Consider the following 16,045-nt stretch of genomic DNA (forward strand, 5'->3'; position numbering starts at 1 on the left):
TGGACTGACACAGTGGCTGCAGCAATGGAGTCAAACATAGCAAGGATTGTGAGGATGACTCAGGACCGGGCAGTGTTTCCTTGTGTTGTACATAGGGTTGCTATGAGTCAGAGTCAACTCGATGACACTTAACAACAATAACAACTCTGAGATGGAAGTTGTTTTACATGTCTTGTAATTCATTTATCACTAACTCGCCACCACCTCCAGTTGTTGTCAAGTTGATTTCAAGTCATGGTGACCACATGTGTGTCAGAGGAGAACTGTGCTCCATAGGGTTTGCAATGGCTGGTTTTTTCTCCAGGCCTTTCTTCAGAGGCATCTCCAGGTGGACTTGAACCTCCAACTTTTTGACTAGCATCTGAGCTCATTAATCATTTACACCATCAAAGGCCTCCTTATCACTAACTAGATTAGCCTTGTTTCTTATTGTGTGTCATTGAGTGGATTCCAACTCATAGTGGCCCTACAGGACAGAGCAGAACTGCCCCATAAGGTTTTCTAGGCTGTAATCTTTATGGAAGCAGATTGCCAGGTCTGTCTCCTGAAGAGCTGCTGGTGCACAGATTGCTCTTAATGTATCCAAATGTCTTTACTCTACGCTTGCCACCCAATTGTCTTTGTCTTCCTAAAGTGGAACAAGAAGCTGATTAAACTGTAAAACAATACTCCTCTTTTCCCTGGTACAGGCGCACAACCTCCTTCTGTCCTCTGAGCACCACTTGCTCCAAAGGGCCCTAAATCCGTGTCCTGGTGGTGTCCTGGCAGTAGAAAAGGCTTGACAGGTTTTGTCCTTTTTTCTCTATGTAACTTCCACTAGATGCTCTTCCCATTTGTTTATCTCTCCTTCCAAACTCTTCTTTGTGTCTCCTTCCCCTTTAAAGTATACACATAGGAAATATACACTTCCTCCACCCTTCCACTTACAATAGTATTGTTTCTCATTTTTATAGACTGGCCTTGGATTTCACTGATTCCGAATCTGGTGTCTTGCTGTCATTCAAATATAGAGCCATATGTATTTAAACATTCCTGCAGATAACATCACCTGCCTAAGATACCAGGGGACGTCATCCACAGACAGTGTCCCTTTCCTCACTTGTCCCAGGCAGTATCCAAAAATGGCTTGGAGGAGGATCCACAGAGACCACACTCAGGATCTGAGCAGATAACCTTGCCCACTCCTGCATTTCCCACCCTGACAATGAGGATGCCACACTCACTGTGAGAATCTAACATCCCCTGTATGCCTGCAGTTTTAAACCCTCCACATAGAGAAGCTTCGCTTGCCTAGCAAAGGCATTTTATTGCTTGAACCAGTTTCTTATTTTGGTCAATCCCATGATTTCCCTTAAAGCTCCATCCCTTGAAGTCACGAGTTATAGCTAATCCTTTGAAATTTCATCATAGATTTTATAAACAGTATCTATCTGTTTCTACTACCTTCCTTCTCTCTTTTTCTAACCTTCACTCCTGCTAGCATCCCTTGTGTCACAAGATGGGCCATTTCATTATTATCCCATTTACCTCTGAAAATAGTAGCCTAAAGTACACTGGTGGTTCAGTGGTAGAATTCTCAACTTCCATGCAGGAGATGCATGTTAGATTCTCGCCTGATGCACCAAATGCACAGCCACCACCCGTCCGTCAGTGAGGCCTGTGTGTCACCATGATATTGAACAGGCCTCAGTGGAGTTTCCAGACTAAGACAGACTAGAAAGAAAGGCCTGGAGATCTACTTCTAAAAATCAGCCAATGAAAACCCTATGGATCTCAATGATCTGATCTGCAAATGATCATGGAGAGGGCACAGAACTAGGCAGCATTTTGTTCCATTGTGCATGGGCTCACCATGAGTTGGGGCCGACTCACCAGCAGCTAACAACAACAAGGTGTGGACAGGCAGGTAGCACCTCAGGAGGAATCCAGGCATGGAATCAGCAAATCCAGAAAGCGTGGCTCCTCTGCTGAAATTTCTGCTCTCAAATTATTTGCTTTTTCTTGACTACGTGTCTTTGCACCTAGGAGGATACTGTGAACTGTTTATCTTCATCCCCAGACTGCCTTCACCATCTGCTTGTCTGAAGCTTGCTTCTCTTTGTTCTCATTAAGTCTTGTAACTTCTGGGACGACTTTGTTGATAAATTCAACACCTATTTCTCCCCAACAGTGGGGTAGGTGCTTCTGCCTGTGGGCTCAAGAACACTATATTTACCTTCTATAGTAGTCTATTGTCTGTTGACGTGTCTGCCTTTCCCAATTGAATTGGGATCCTCTGCATCCCCTAACCCATCCCCCCAACAGAGGACCTCACCTTCCTCAGCAGTGAACCTGAGTAGATGCTCAATAAAAGTTTATTAAATGACATTTCTTTTTTATTCTTTCATCAGCATGCTAACATTAAATAAGATTTTTAATTTTTTATCTCCTAAAATCATTTCATGAAGTCCCTGGGTGGTGCAAATAGTTAATGCGCTTGGCTGCTAATTGCAAGGTTGGAGGTTTGAGTCTGCCCAGAGGTGCCTTGGAAGAAAGGTCTGGTGATTTACTTCCAAAAAATGGTTCATTGAAAACCCTATGGAGCGCAGTTCTTCTTTGACATTCATGGGGTCGCCATGAGTCAAAATCGACCCTATGGCAAATGGTGGTGGTGGAAAATCACTTCAAAAAGGAATTCTTTATTATGTGAAATTTCTTCTTAATATCACCGTAATTTTTCTATTTCCTAAAACAATCATCTTTTTATTCCTTCTGTTTGTGCACATTTTGAAATATTTTGAGATGTGCCTTTATTTTTACCTGGTAATCATCTTACCACCCTGAATTAAGTGTCTTTAAGCAGTGTAGCAAGCTATCTCACAATCACTTCTGAAGCTTTTCTCAAACTATATATCCGCCTCAAGAAATCTGAGAGCCCCTGTGAGCTGCCAGGTCTAGCCCTTCTCCCCACCCTGTCTTTATTTTAGAACTAGCCATCATTTCAGATGAAAGTTTGTTATATCTATCAGATGTGTTGGGACTAAAAAAAAAGAAAATGAGAACTATTAGGTACTATATAAATATTTCTCAATTTTTCTTTAATTTTCTCGTGATTGTAAAGCTCAAACCAAACTCAAATGTGCAAGAGGTATAACTTTTTTTTTTTCCTTTTATTCTAATCCAAATTCCTTCGTCCCAGGAATAATGGAAACTCAATGTCAGTTAATTTAGAGTTCCACCCTCTTTTCTACAGAATTTGGAGGAGGAGGGCTTTGGGTCCTCTGGTATCATTTATTCATTTAAAAAATATATATTTAGCACCTACTATGTGGCAGGCACTGTTTTAGACTCTGGGATATAGCAGTTAGCTAAGCAAAGCTTCTGCTTTCATAGAAATGCACACACACATACCTATGGTGATAAATGCCATGAAGAAAAATAGCTCATGGGGTGCAGGGACAGAAAGTCTCAGGTGAGCGAAGACAAGACCTCTCTGATACAGTGACATTTGAGCAATAGGAATAGGTGAGCACATAAACAAAGTAAATATGCAAATACAAAAGAAAAAAGATAATAAGACTGAGTCCTGGGGCTTTCTGGATAGAGTAGCGGAGAAATTTTGAGTAAAGAATAAAGGAATAAATGAGTAAAGAAGATGGAGAAGGATAGACCAAGAAGGTAGGAGGAGGAATAGAAGGTGTAGGAGGCTAGAAATCTGTGAAGGAAGTGTCTCAAGAAGAAGGAAATGGCAAGCTGTACTCAATGCTTGAGTACAGTGGTCTGAGCTATATGAGGGTTGAGCATTGACTATCTATTGAAGGGGATGCTCCCTAAGATACCGATCACCCACTCTGGCCCTTTGCCTTTGGTCCACGTAGCTCTCTGTCTGTGAATTCCTACCTTGTCCACTAGCCCTGTGAGCTGCATCTGTACTGTTTCTGGAACCAACCTACTGTTCCAAGCCTGCTGGTATGTGGGGCCCAGCAAAACTAAGACCCTAACTACCTAGACACATGAGACAGCCATTTCTTTATAAGGCTCTTAAGACATCTTCTGTGGTCAATTTGTAAAATGGGTACAGGATTCTTCTTCGGTAGGTTTTATAAAACCCATTCTGAAGATTCTGTCATTCCCCACCTTCAAGTACCTCAAAAATGGAAGGGGGTGAGGCTCAGGATCCTTTTCAGAGACCAACCAGCATTTAAGTTCTTCTTTCCATTCCAAGGTGACTCCTGGGCAGCCACAGGACCAAAGCAGAACTCCACACCCCACAGCAAGATGGCAGAGGTTTTATAGTGGCAGTGGACAATAGTGGCTACATGCCGTGGACTAACATAAGCTTGACTTAGCAAACTGTAGTGAACTAGTGGACCACTCATGTTGGTCTTTGCAAAGCCTGTTTCCCCTTCAGTCCACCCCTGGAGTTCTTACAATCTGGCACACTCTCCGACTTGTGTTGTAGTCCAAGAGACCCTGTTTCCTCCCTACTGGGAACAGATAAAGAAGTGGGGTTGGCCAGGTGCCAAATGGTGCCGGTGCGTGTGCAAGGGACAGAGAAAGTTATTGTGTGCCCAGAACAGGAAGAAGGCTTCACTGGTAAGGAGAAGGGTCTGGGAGAGAGAAGGCAGCCCAGTTCCCAGCCTCCTTATCAGAGGATGCTCTGGGCCCAAGACATTTACTTAGGCAGCCTGGATGGGAGGCTTAGAGTTAGATCATTCCCCTAACAGGAAGAGTAACCAGTTGGAGTGGGATGGGAGACTCATTGTGAATTTTTTCTCAAGCATTGTTTATTCTCTGAATTCTATGAACTTCCCTGAGGACCTGGACTTTTACTCAAAACTTAGAAGCTTTCTTGGCTATCTGCTAACAATCTTGCTCTGATACCCAGCAACGGTGGCTTCTTGAATACAGAGAAGGATTAAAGAGTAACAGAAAATATTAGGGGTAAGTTTTATTTTTGTCCCAATTTCTTTGCCTTTCTTTTTCCATGGGTTTTCTTTATTTAAGGACTCCTGGTGGTGCAGTGGTTAAGTACTCAGCTGCTAACCAAAAGGTTGACAGTTCAAACCTACCAGCTCTGCAAGAGAAAGATGTGGCAGTCAGCTTCTGTAAAGATTCACAGTCTTGAAAATCCTATGCAGCAGTTCTCCTCTGTCCTATAGTGTCACTATGACTTGGAATCCACTTGACGGCAATGGGTTTTTGGTTTGGTGCCACAAATGGATAAGCACTCAACTGGTAACTAAAAGCTTGGTGGGAAAAGACCTGGTGATTTACTTCCATAAAGATTATAGCCTAGAAGCCCTATGAGGCAGTTCTACTCTGTCACAAGAGGTCTCTATGAGTTGGAAAAAAAAAAGGACTCAACTGCTCCCTATAACAATTATTTATCTTATCTTTCTGCCCAAGAGGAGAAATATGGATTTGGATCTGTCTGATTATAAGGCACTGAATGGAACACATCTTCGAAGGAACGAGCATTGCAAACATCTGCATGGACTTCATTCTGTTCCCTCATGGTAAGGGCCAAGCCTACTCACTTAGGGAGGCTCTTTTAATTTTGCTTTTGTGGTGGCTCTCTCTTTTGATACCTGCCCTTCCTCCCATTTGTCAGCCAAGCCAAGGGACTTTGATTCCTGCCTAGCTCAGGCCAGTTTGGCCTTGGACACTAGGAGCAAGCATGCTCCTTTTTATTCTGCTTTCTTTTTGTTGTTGCTGTTGTTTTCATTTTTATTTCACTTTTCCCTGATGCTGACAGAAGGATGATCCTAGACTTTGTGTCCATTGTAGGAATAGAGGTGAATTTTATCTTTGGCATAGCATGCAGAGTAAAGAAAATAAAATAGTCTTTGTGGCTTCCTTTAAACCAAAGCTTAAATTTTTTTAATTGAAATATTATTCACTTAACATAAAATTTACCATTTTAAAGTGTACAATTCAGTGGTTGTTAGTATATTCACTATCTAATTCCATCACTTCAAAAAGAAACCTTGTAACTACTAGCAGTCAGTCCCCATTCCTCCCTCCCCTCACCCTTTGGCAACCACTAATCTACTTTTTATCTCTATGAATTTGTCCATTCTGGACATTTCAAACAAACAGAATCATATAATATGTGACCTTTTGTGTGCAACTTCTTTCACATAGTATATTGTTTACATGCCTTGCTTGTTTAGGAAAAGGAGTCTACCACGTGTCCAGTCCAGCTCACTAGAGGCTGGCATTGGAGTTCAGAGCTCAAGACTCAACTGTCAATATGGGGTTATTGTATTATTCATTGCCTTGTCTGCCATTGCTCCATCAACATCAGAGGACCTGCAGTGGAACCTGGCTAGGCCAAATGGGTATGTGTATATCTTAGGACATCTTGGCTATAATACCTAACAACAGCATAAAAAGTGTGTTGTTGTTAAGTGCTGTCAAGTTGATTTTTGACCCATAGTGACCCCACGTGACAGAGTAGAACTGCCCCCATAAGGTTTTCTAGGCTGTTGTCTTTATGAGAGTAGATTGCCAGGTCTGTCTCTTCATGGAGCCACTGGGAAGGTTCAAACTGCCAACTTTTTGGTTAGCAGCCAAGTGCTTAACCCATTGCGCCACCAGGGCTACTTATCCAAAGTATACCTCAACCTAATAGAAACAAGTTGCTTCATGCTTCTTGTGGAAAACATCCTTTATATATATTATTCTAACTTCCACCACCAAACCAGGACCAAGACAACCTACCCTTTGAACATTTTCTTGTTATGTATCTTATTTTATCCTAACAAAATAAATCCTAGTAAGTTTTCTCATCCTCCTAAATCTCAGCCAAGTCTCTTACTATGAAAAATAAATTATCACAATCACATGATTGAAAGGTACACTCATTACTACTTTATAATTGGTATAATTTTGATTTTTCCTTGGACCTAAATCTTTCCTATAATACTGGACTACCTTTCCTATTGATAGTTAAAGTCCTGGAAGTTAGAATAGTGAAGTTAGGGGTGGAACACTGAGTTGAGTGTGTCCCAGTTTGAACCTGTGCTGAATACTGATTTCGAACATGTCTGGTCACACTTGGTAAACTGGTGGAAAAATCCACACAAGAAAGATACCTCCTTACATGGGTGCACAGGGTTTATCGTAAGAAAGATGTTAGCCATGGACTTGGTCCAGTAAGAATGCCTCTGGAGGCCAAGCATGGACATAGTCTTTGTTTCCTGGCAGTGGATCAATCCATTACACGGTATAGGAGTGGTACCAGTGGCACTAGCCACTCTGAGAGCCCCAGATGGTCAATTGTGCTCTCCTGGTGGGCTTGGGTAGCAGTGAGAACATGAAGTGAATCAAGTAACTCTGCTAGTGGCATTGAGAGGACCCAACGTCTGACATCATCTGGAGTAAAAAAGGAAAAAAATGTTGGATACCACATGGTAGTTGAGAAGACTCATTACTGAGCCCACATGAGATACACCCTTGGAGACTCCTTAAGATAAGGTGAGGTATACTTGAGTATGTGAGTATGAAAGAGAAAAATTTTTATTAATATCAGTATGACCTCATTTGTATCCCCAGGCTGATGCCTTGGGTTTCAGGGATTAGTGTTATAAACAAAAAATTAAGCCTCTTTTTTTGAACTGATAGATTACTTTTTGATTGGCACCTAATCAAACTCCCAAAAAGATCTTCTAAAAGAAAAAACAATACCTCAAGTAACTGGGGAGGTCCATTCTCACCCAAGAGTTCCCTATTTAGCCTCAGGAGGTAGCAGTGATGCTTAAAATTCCCTGTTCTTCTCTGGCCATTCCAAGAGGCAGCACTGAATGGGAAAAAAAAACAGAGTCAGAGAGAGTTGGCTCTGCTACTTACCAACTGGTGATCTTGGGCAAGTTATTTAATGTCTCCAAATATCATTCTTCTCATCTGTAAAATGAAGGTGATGATACCTCCTACTCCCTAGGTATTTTGAGAGACTCTACTGAATTAGTATCTGTAAAATGACCAGAAGCATAACTAGGGTATGGCAGGTTTTGCACTGGCCTGAGCAGTTTCTATTAACTGGATATGGCCAACGGTGACCAAAAAAAAAAAAAAGACAAAAACCAAACCCAGTGCCGTAGAGTCGATTCCGACTCATAGTGACCCTATAGGATGGAGTAGAGCCGCCCCATAGAGTTTCCAAGGAGCACCTGGTGGATTCGAGCTGTCAATCTTTTGGTTAGCAGCTGCAGCACTCACTTAACCACTACACCACCAGGTTTTCCAGCCAACGGTGTATCTATGGAAAATAGCTTCTATGGCAAACACTGAAATTGTGCCCCTGTTCAAACATCTGACACTCTTCTTTTAGATAATTTTACCATAATATCAGCCCAAAAGACAAGTCAAACTCATGAATCTTTTTTTTTTTTCTTTCTTTATTCATTGTACTTTAGATGAAGGTTTACAGAGAAAATTAGTTTCTCACTAAGCAATTAATACACATTGGTTGCTGACCCCACAATATGTCAACACACTCCCCCTCTAGACCTTGGATTCCGTTACCAGCTTTCCTGTCCTCTCCCGCCTTCTGGTCCCTGCCCCTGAGCTGGTGTGCTCATTTAGTCTTGTTCTGTTTTACGGGGCTGTCTAATCTTTGGCTGAAAGGTGAACCTCAGGAGGGACTTCAGCACTGAATTAAACGGGTGTCCAGGGACCATATTTTCTGGATTTTGGCAGTCTCTGTCAGACCAGTAAATGTGGTCTTTTTTGTGAGTTAGAATTTTGTTCTACATTTTTCTCCAGCTCTGTCCAGGACCCTCTATCGTGATCCCTCTCAGAGCAGTCAGTGGAGGTAGCCGGGCACCATCTAGTTGTGCTGTACTCAATCTGGTAGAGGCTGTGGTAGTTGTGGTCCGTTAGTCCTTTGGACTAATATTTCCCTTGTGTCTTTGGATTTCTTCATTCTCTCTTGCTCCAGTTGGGATGGGATCAGTGGAGTGCCTTAGGTGGCCATTCACAAGCTTTTAAGGCCCCAGATGCTACTAACCAAAGCAGGATGTAGAATATTTTCTTTATAAACTGCGTTATGCCAATTGAGCCAAATGTCCTCCGAGACCATGGTCCCCAGCCCTCAGCCCAGTAATTTGGTCTCTCAGGGAGTTTGAATGTGTCTATGAAGCTTCCATGACGTAGCCTTGGTCAAGCTGTTCTAACTTCCCCAGAATTGTGTATACTGTCTTACCCTTCACCGAAGTTACCGCTTATCTATTATCTGCTTAGTGTTTTTTCCTTCTTACCCTTTCCCTTCCTAGTAACCATCAAAGATTGTTTCTGTGTGTAAAACTTAGCATGCATTTTTATAATAGTCGTCTCATACAGTATTTGTCCTTTTGTGGTTGGCCTATTTCACTTAGCATAATGCCTTCCAGGTTCATCCATGTTATGAGATGTTTTACAGATTCATCGTTGTTTTTTATTGTTGTGTAGTATTCCATTATGTGTATGTACCATAGTTTGTATATCCATTCATCCATTAATGTGCACTTAGGTTGTTTCCATCTTTTTGCTATTGTGAATAATACTGCAACGAACATGGGTGTGCATAAGTCAATTTGTGTGATGACTGTTATTTCTCTAGGATATATTCCTAGAATTGGGATTGCTGGATCATATGGTATTTCTGTTTCTAGCTTTTTAAGGAAGAACATATCATTTTCCAAAATGGTTGTACCATTTTACTTTCTCATCAGCAGTGCGGTAAGAGTTCCAAGCTCCCTAAAACCTCTCCAACAGTTGTTATTTTCTGATTTTTTTTTTCTTTTTTTGATTCGTGCCAATAATTTCGGTGTGAGATGATACCTCACTGTGGTTTTGATTTGCATTTCTCTAATGATTAGTGATCTCAAGCATTTCCTCATGAGTCTGTTAGCTACCTGCATGTCTTGTTTGGTGTCTGTTCATATTCTTTGCCCATTTTTTAATTGGATTATTTGTCTTTTTGTTGTAGAGGTGTTGGATTTTCCTGTAGATTTTAGAGAATAGACCTTGTTGGATTTGTCATAGCCAATTTTTTTTTTCCCAACCTGTAGGTTCTCTTTTTACTCTTTTGGTGAAGTCTTTTGATAAGCATAAGTGTTTAATTTTTAGAAGATCCTAGTTATATAGCTTATATTCTGGTGTTTGTGCATTGTTAGTTATGGTTTGTATGCTACTTACGCCTTCGTATTAGGGCCTCTAGTGTTGACCCTGTTTTTTCTTCTATGATCGTTATAGCTATTGGTTTTATATTTAGGTCTTTGATCCATTTTGAATTAGTTTTTGTGTATGGTGTGAGGTATGGGTCCTATTTAATTTTTTTTACAGGTGGACATCTAGTTTTGCCAGCACCGTTTGTTAAAAAGACTGTCTTTTCCCCATTTAATGGGCTTTGGGGCTTTGTCAAAGATAAGGTGACCGTAGGTGAATGGATTTATATCTGGGTTCTCAATTCTGTTCCATTGGTCAGTGTGTCTGTCGTTGTACCAGTACCAGGCTGTTTTGACCTCTGTAGCTGTATAGTAGGTTCTGAGGTCAGGTAGTGCAAGCCCTCCTACTTTATTCTTTTTTTTTCAATAGTGCTTTACTTATCTAAAGCCTCTTTCTTTCCCATATAAAGTTAATGATTAATTTTTCCACCTTGTTAAAGAATGCTGTTGGTATTTGTATTGAGATTGCACTGTATTTATAGACTGCTTTGGGTAGAATTGACATTTTCACAATGTTGAGTCTACATATCCAAGAGCATGGTATGTTTTTGCACTCATGTAGAGCTCATCTGGTTTCTCGAAGTAGTGTTTTGTAGTTTTCTTTGTATAGGTCTTTTATGACCCTGGTTAAATTTATTCTTAAGTATTTTATTTTTTTAGGATCTGTTATAAATGGCCCCCACATATCTATCAGTTTGTCGTACTGTTGGGACTTGCGTGTTGCTGTGATGCTGGAAGCTATGCCACTTGTGTTCCGATACCAGCAGGGTCACGCATGGAGGACAGGTTTCAGCTGAGCTTCCAGACTAAGACAGACTAGGAAGAAGAACCCAGCGGTCTACTTCTGAAAAGAATTATCTAGTGAAAAACTTATGAATAGCAGTGGAACATTGATGTAGTGCAGGAAGATGAGCCCCCCCAGGTTGGACATCACTCAAAATACGATTGGGGAAGAGCTGCCTCCTCAAAACAGAGTTGACCTTAATGATGTGGATGGAGTCAAGCTTTTGGGACCTTCATTCGCTGATGTGGTATGACTCAAAATGAGAAGAAACAGCTGCAAACATCCATTTATAATCGGAACGTGGAATGTACGAAGTATGAATCTAGGAAAATTGGAAATCGTCAAAAATGAAATGGAACACATAAACATTGATATCCTAGGCATTAGTGAGCTGAAATGGACTGGTATTTGCCATTTTGAATCAGATAATCATATGGTCTACTATGCCAGGAAAGGCAACTTAAAGAGGAATGGTATTGCATTCATTATCAAAAAGAACATTTTAAGACATATCCTGAAGTACAATGCTGTCTGTTATAGGATGCTATCCATACACCTACATACAGTGAGCAGGATGTGGAACAGGACTGCCACCGGGGCAAAGGCCACCAGGAGCAACAGGCACAGCACCGCAGGTCGGGGTGCCAGGATGGCCAACAGGGTCCGCAGATCCCCCACCAAGTTGCTATCACCAGGACCTCTGTTAAAGATGGTGCCCACCACATGCAGCTGGCAGAAGCACCAACGAGTGAGCAGGAACTCCAGCAGATAGCGGTACAACATGATGCTGGTGTTGCTGAAGACATGGAAGAGTAGGGGCTCCTTCTCAATCTCTTAATCAAACAGTAGCTCAAGCAGCTTCTGGGGCAAAACAAGAAGTGAAGGGATGCCCAGGGACTCAGGGAAGAAGACCATGTGCCATGGGGCTGTGCATCAGATCATGATGCAGCCCCTTTTATGGTAGATGGAGCTGTACTTGTCAAGGTTCTTGTCCGTGGAGCCACCCTAGCCCAAGAGAATCACCACAGGCTGTCGAGTCCCCACCTCCTTCTTCCTTTGCCCTGGGCTGCTCTCCCGGCTCCAGCAGGGCTGATCTGGGATCTAGATGGCGTAGTCCAGTTCAGCCGAGGCCATGGTGAGGGAAGATCTACAAGGAAGAACAGTTAATAAGATTATTATTCAAATTTATGCACCAACCACTAAGGCCAAAGATGAAGAAATTGAAGATTTTTATCAGCTTCTGCAGTGTGAAATTATTCGAACATGCAACCAAGATGTTTTGATAATTACTGGTGATTGGAAAGCGAAAGTTGGAAACAAAGAAGGATTGGTAGTTGGAGAACATGGCCTTTGTGAGAGAAACAATGCCGGAGATTGTGTGATAGAATTTTGCAAGACCAACGACTTCTTCATTGCACGTACCTTTTTCACCAACATAAACAGCGACTATACACATTCACCTCGCCAGATGGAATACCCAAGAATCAAATCAACCACATCTGTGGAAAGAGAAGATGGAAAACTCAGTATCAGTCAGAAGAACAAGGCCAGGGGCTAACTGTGGAACAGACCATCAATTGTTCATATGGAAGTTCAATTTCAAACTGAAGAAAATTAGAAAAAGTCCACAAGAGCCAAAGTACGACCTTGAGTATATCCCACCTGACTTTAGAGACCATCTCAAGAACGGATTTGACCAGTTGAACACTAAAGACTGAAGAACAGACAACTTGTTGAATGACATCAAAGCCATCATACATGAAGAAGGAAAAGGCCATTGAAAAGAAAGAAAAGACCAAGATGGATGTCAGAGGAGACTCTGAAACTTGCTCTTGAACGTCGAGCAGCTAAAGCAAAAGAAAGAAATGACGAAGTAAAAGAACTGAACAGAAGATTTCAAAGGGCGGCTCAAGAAGACAAAGTATTGTAATGGCATGTGCAAAGAACTGGAAATAGAAAACCAAAAGAGAAGAATACACTCAGCATTTCCCAAGCTGAAATAACTGAAGAAAAAATTCAAGCCTCAAGTTGCAATGGTGAAGGGTTCTATGGGGACAATATTAAATGATGCAGGCAGCATCAAAAGGAGATGGAAGGAATACACAGAGTCATTATACCAAAAAAGAATTGATCCACGTTCAGCCCTTTCAAGAGGTAGCATATGATCAGGAACCAATGGTACTGAAGGAAGAAATCCAAGCTGCACTGAAGGCATTGGCGAAAAACAAGGCTACAGAAATTTATGGAATATCAATTGAGATGTTTCAACAAACCGATGCAGTGCTAGAAGTGTTCACTCAACTATGCCAAGAAATTTGGAAGACAGCTACCTGGCCAATCAACTGGAAGAGATCCCTATTTAAACCTACCCCCAAGAAAGGTGATCCAAACGAATATGGAAATTGTTGAACAATATTATTAACATCACACACAAGCAAAATTTTGCTGAAGATCATTCAAAAGCAGCTGAAGCAGTATATCAACAGGGAACTGCCAGAAATTCAGGCCGAATTCAGAAGAGGACATGGACCCAGGGATATCATTGCTGATGCTGAAAGCAGAGAATACCAGAAGGATGTTTACCTGTGTTTTATTGGCTGTGCAAAGGGATTCGACCGTGTGGATCGTAACAAATTATGGATAACATTGCAAAGAATGGGAATTCCAGAACACTTAATTGTTCTCATGAGGAACCTGTACATAGATCAAGAGGCAGTTGTTCAGAAAGAACAAGGGGATACTCTGTTTCACTTTAGTCAGGAAAGGTATGTGTCAGGGTTATATCTTTTCACCATACTTATTCATACCTATTATTTGCTGAGCAAATAATTCCAGAAGCTGGACTATATGAAGAAGAATGGGGCATCAGGATTGGAGGAAGACTCATTAACAACCTGCATTATGAAGATGACACAACCTTGCCTGCTGAAAGTAAAGAGGACTAGAAACACTAATGAAGATCCAAGACCACAGCCTTCAATATGGATTACACCTCAACATAAAGAAAACAAAAATCCTCACACCTGGACCAATAAGCAACATCATGATAAATAGAGAAAAGATTGAAGCTGTCAAGGATTTCATTTTACTTGGATCCACAATCAACAGCCATGGAAGCAGCAGTCAAGAAATCAAAAGATGTATTACATTGGGCAAATCTGCGGCAAAGGACCTCCTTAAAGTGTTGAAAACCAAAGATGTCACCTTGAGGACTAAGGTGCACCTGACCCAAGCTATAGTATTTAAAATCGCATCATATGCATGTGAAAGCTGGACAATGAATAAGAAAGACTGAAGAACTGACACCTTTGAATTGTGGTGTTGGCGAAGAATATTGAACATACCATGGACTGCCAAAAGAATGAACAAATCTGTCTTGGAAGAAGTACAACCAGAATGCTCCTTAGAAGCAAGGATGGTGAGACTGCATCTGACATACGTTGGACGTGTTGTCAGAAGGGTAAGTCCCTGGAGAAAGACATCATGCCTGGTAAAGTACAGGGTCAGCGGAAAAGAGAGACACCCTCAATGAGATAGATCGTCACAGTGGCTGCAACAATGGGCTCAAGCATAACGATTGTGAGGATGGTGCAGGTCTGGGTAGTGTTTCGTTCTGTGGCATGTAAGGTTGCTATGAGTCAAAATTGACTCTATGGCACCTAACAACAAGAACAACATTATAAATGGTATTGCTTTCTTGATTTCTTTTAGTAGTTCTCTTTATTGGTGTATGGGAATCTGTCACGGATTGAATTGTGTCGCCCCAAATATCTGTCAACTTGGCTAAGTTGTGATTTCCAGTATTATATGATTGTCTACCATTTTGTCATCTGATGTGATTTCCCTATGTGTTGTAACTCCTATCACAGTGATATTAATGAGGTGGATTAACACGAGATCTACAAGATTAGTTAGTGTTTTAGGCCAATCTCTTGAGATATAAAAGAGAGAAGGGAGCAGAGAGACATGGGTACCTCATATGACCAAGAAGCAGGAGCCAGGAGAAAAGCACATCCTTTGGGCCCTGGGTCCATGTGCTGAGAATTGCCTAGTCCAGGGGAAGATTGATGACAAGGACCTTCCTCCAGTGCTGACAGAGAAAGCCTTCCCTTGGATGCCCTGAATGCGGACTTCTAGCCTACTAGACTGTAAAAGAATAAACTTCTCTTTGTTAAAACCATCCACTTGTGGTATTTCTGTTATAGCAGCACTAGATGACTAAGACAGGAATCCAACTGATTTTTGTACATTTGTCTTACATCCTGCTACTCTACTGGGTCTTTCTATTAGTTCCAGTAGTTTTCTTGTGGTGTCCTTTGGGTGTTCTATGTATAGTATCATATCATCCACAAATAGCCATAGGTTCACTTCTTCCTTACCAGTTTGGGTGCCATTTACTTCTTTTTCTTGCTTTATTGCTCTAGCTAGGACTTCCAGCACAATGTTAAATAGAAGTGGTAATAAAGGGCGTTGTTGTATTGTTCCTGTTCTCAGGGGGAATGTTTTCAGCCTCTCTCCATTAAGAGTGATGTTGGCCGTTGGTTTTGTATAAAAAAAACACCCTTTATTATGTTGAGGAATTTCCTTTCTGTACATATTTTATTGAGAGTTTTTTTTGGGAATAGATGTTGGAGTTTATTGAATGCCTTTTCTGTGTCATTTGAGACAATCATGTGATTCTTTTGTGGTGGTAATGTGGTGGATTACATTGGCTGATTTTCTAATGTTGAACCACCCTTGCATACCTAGTATGAATCCCACTTCTTTGTGGTGTATTATTATTTTTTTTGATATGAAGCTGAATTCCATTGGCTAGAATTTTGTTGAGAATTTTTTCACCTATATTCCTGAGAGATATTGGTCTGTAATTTTCTTTTTTTGTGGTGCATTTACCTGGTTTTGGTATCAGGGTTATGCTGGCTTCATGAATGAATTCAGTAATATTCCTTACTTTTCTGTGTTCTGAAATTGTTCGAGTAGTACTGGTGCAAGCTCTTTGCTGAGTGTTTGGTAGAATTCTCCAGTGAAGCCATCTAGGCCAAGGCTTTTTTTGTTGTTGGGTGTTTTTTTT

General features: G+C 41.2%; 1 pseudogene; it reads right to left on the minus strand.

Moving 5' to 3' along the window:
- Positions 1-11,283: 11,283 nt before the first annotated feature.
- On the minus strand, positions 11,284-12,108 carry LOC100665596 (transmembrane protein 53-like; annotated as a pseudogene).
- Between the last annotated feature and the right edge of the window lie 3,937 nt (positions 12,109-16,045).

The sequence above is a fragment of the Loxodonta africana genome, chromosome 17, assembly GCF_030014295.1.
Source record: "Loxodonta africana isolate mLoxAfr1 chromosome 17, mLoxAfr1.hap2, whole genome shotgun sequence".
NCBI lineage: Eukaryota > Metazoa > Chordata > Mammalia > Proboscidea > Elephantidae > Loxodonta > Loxodonta africana.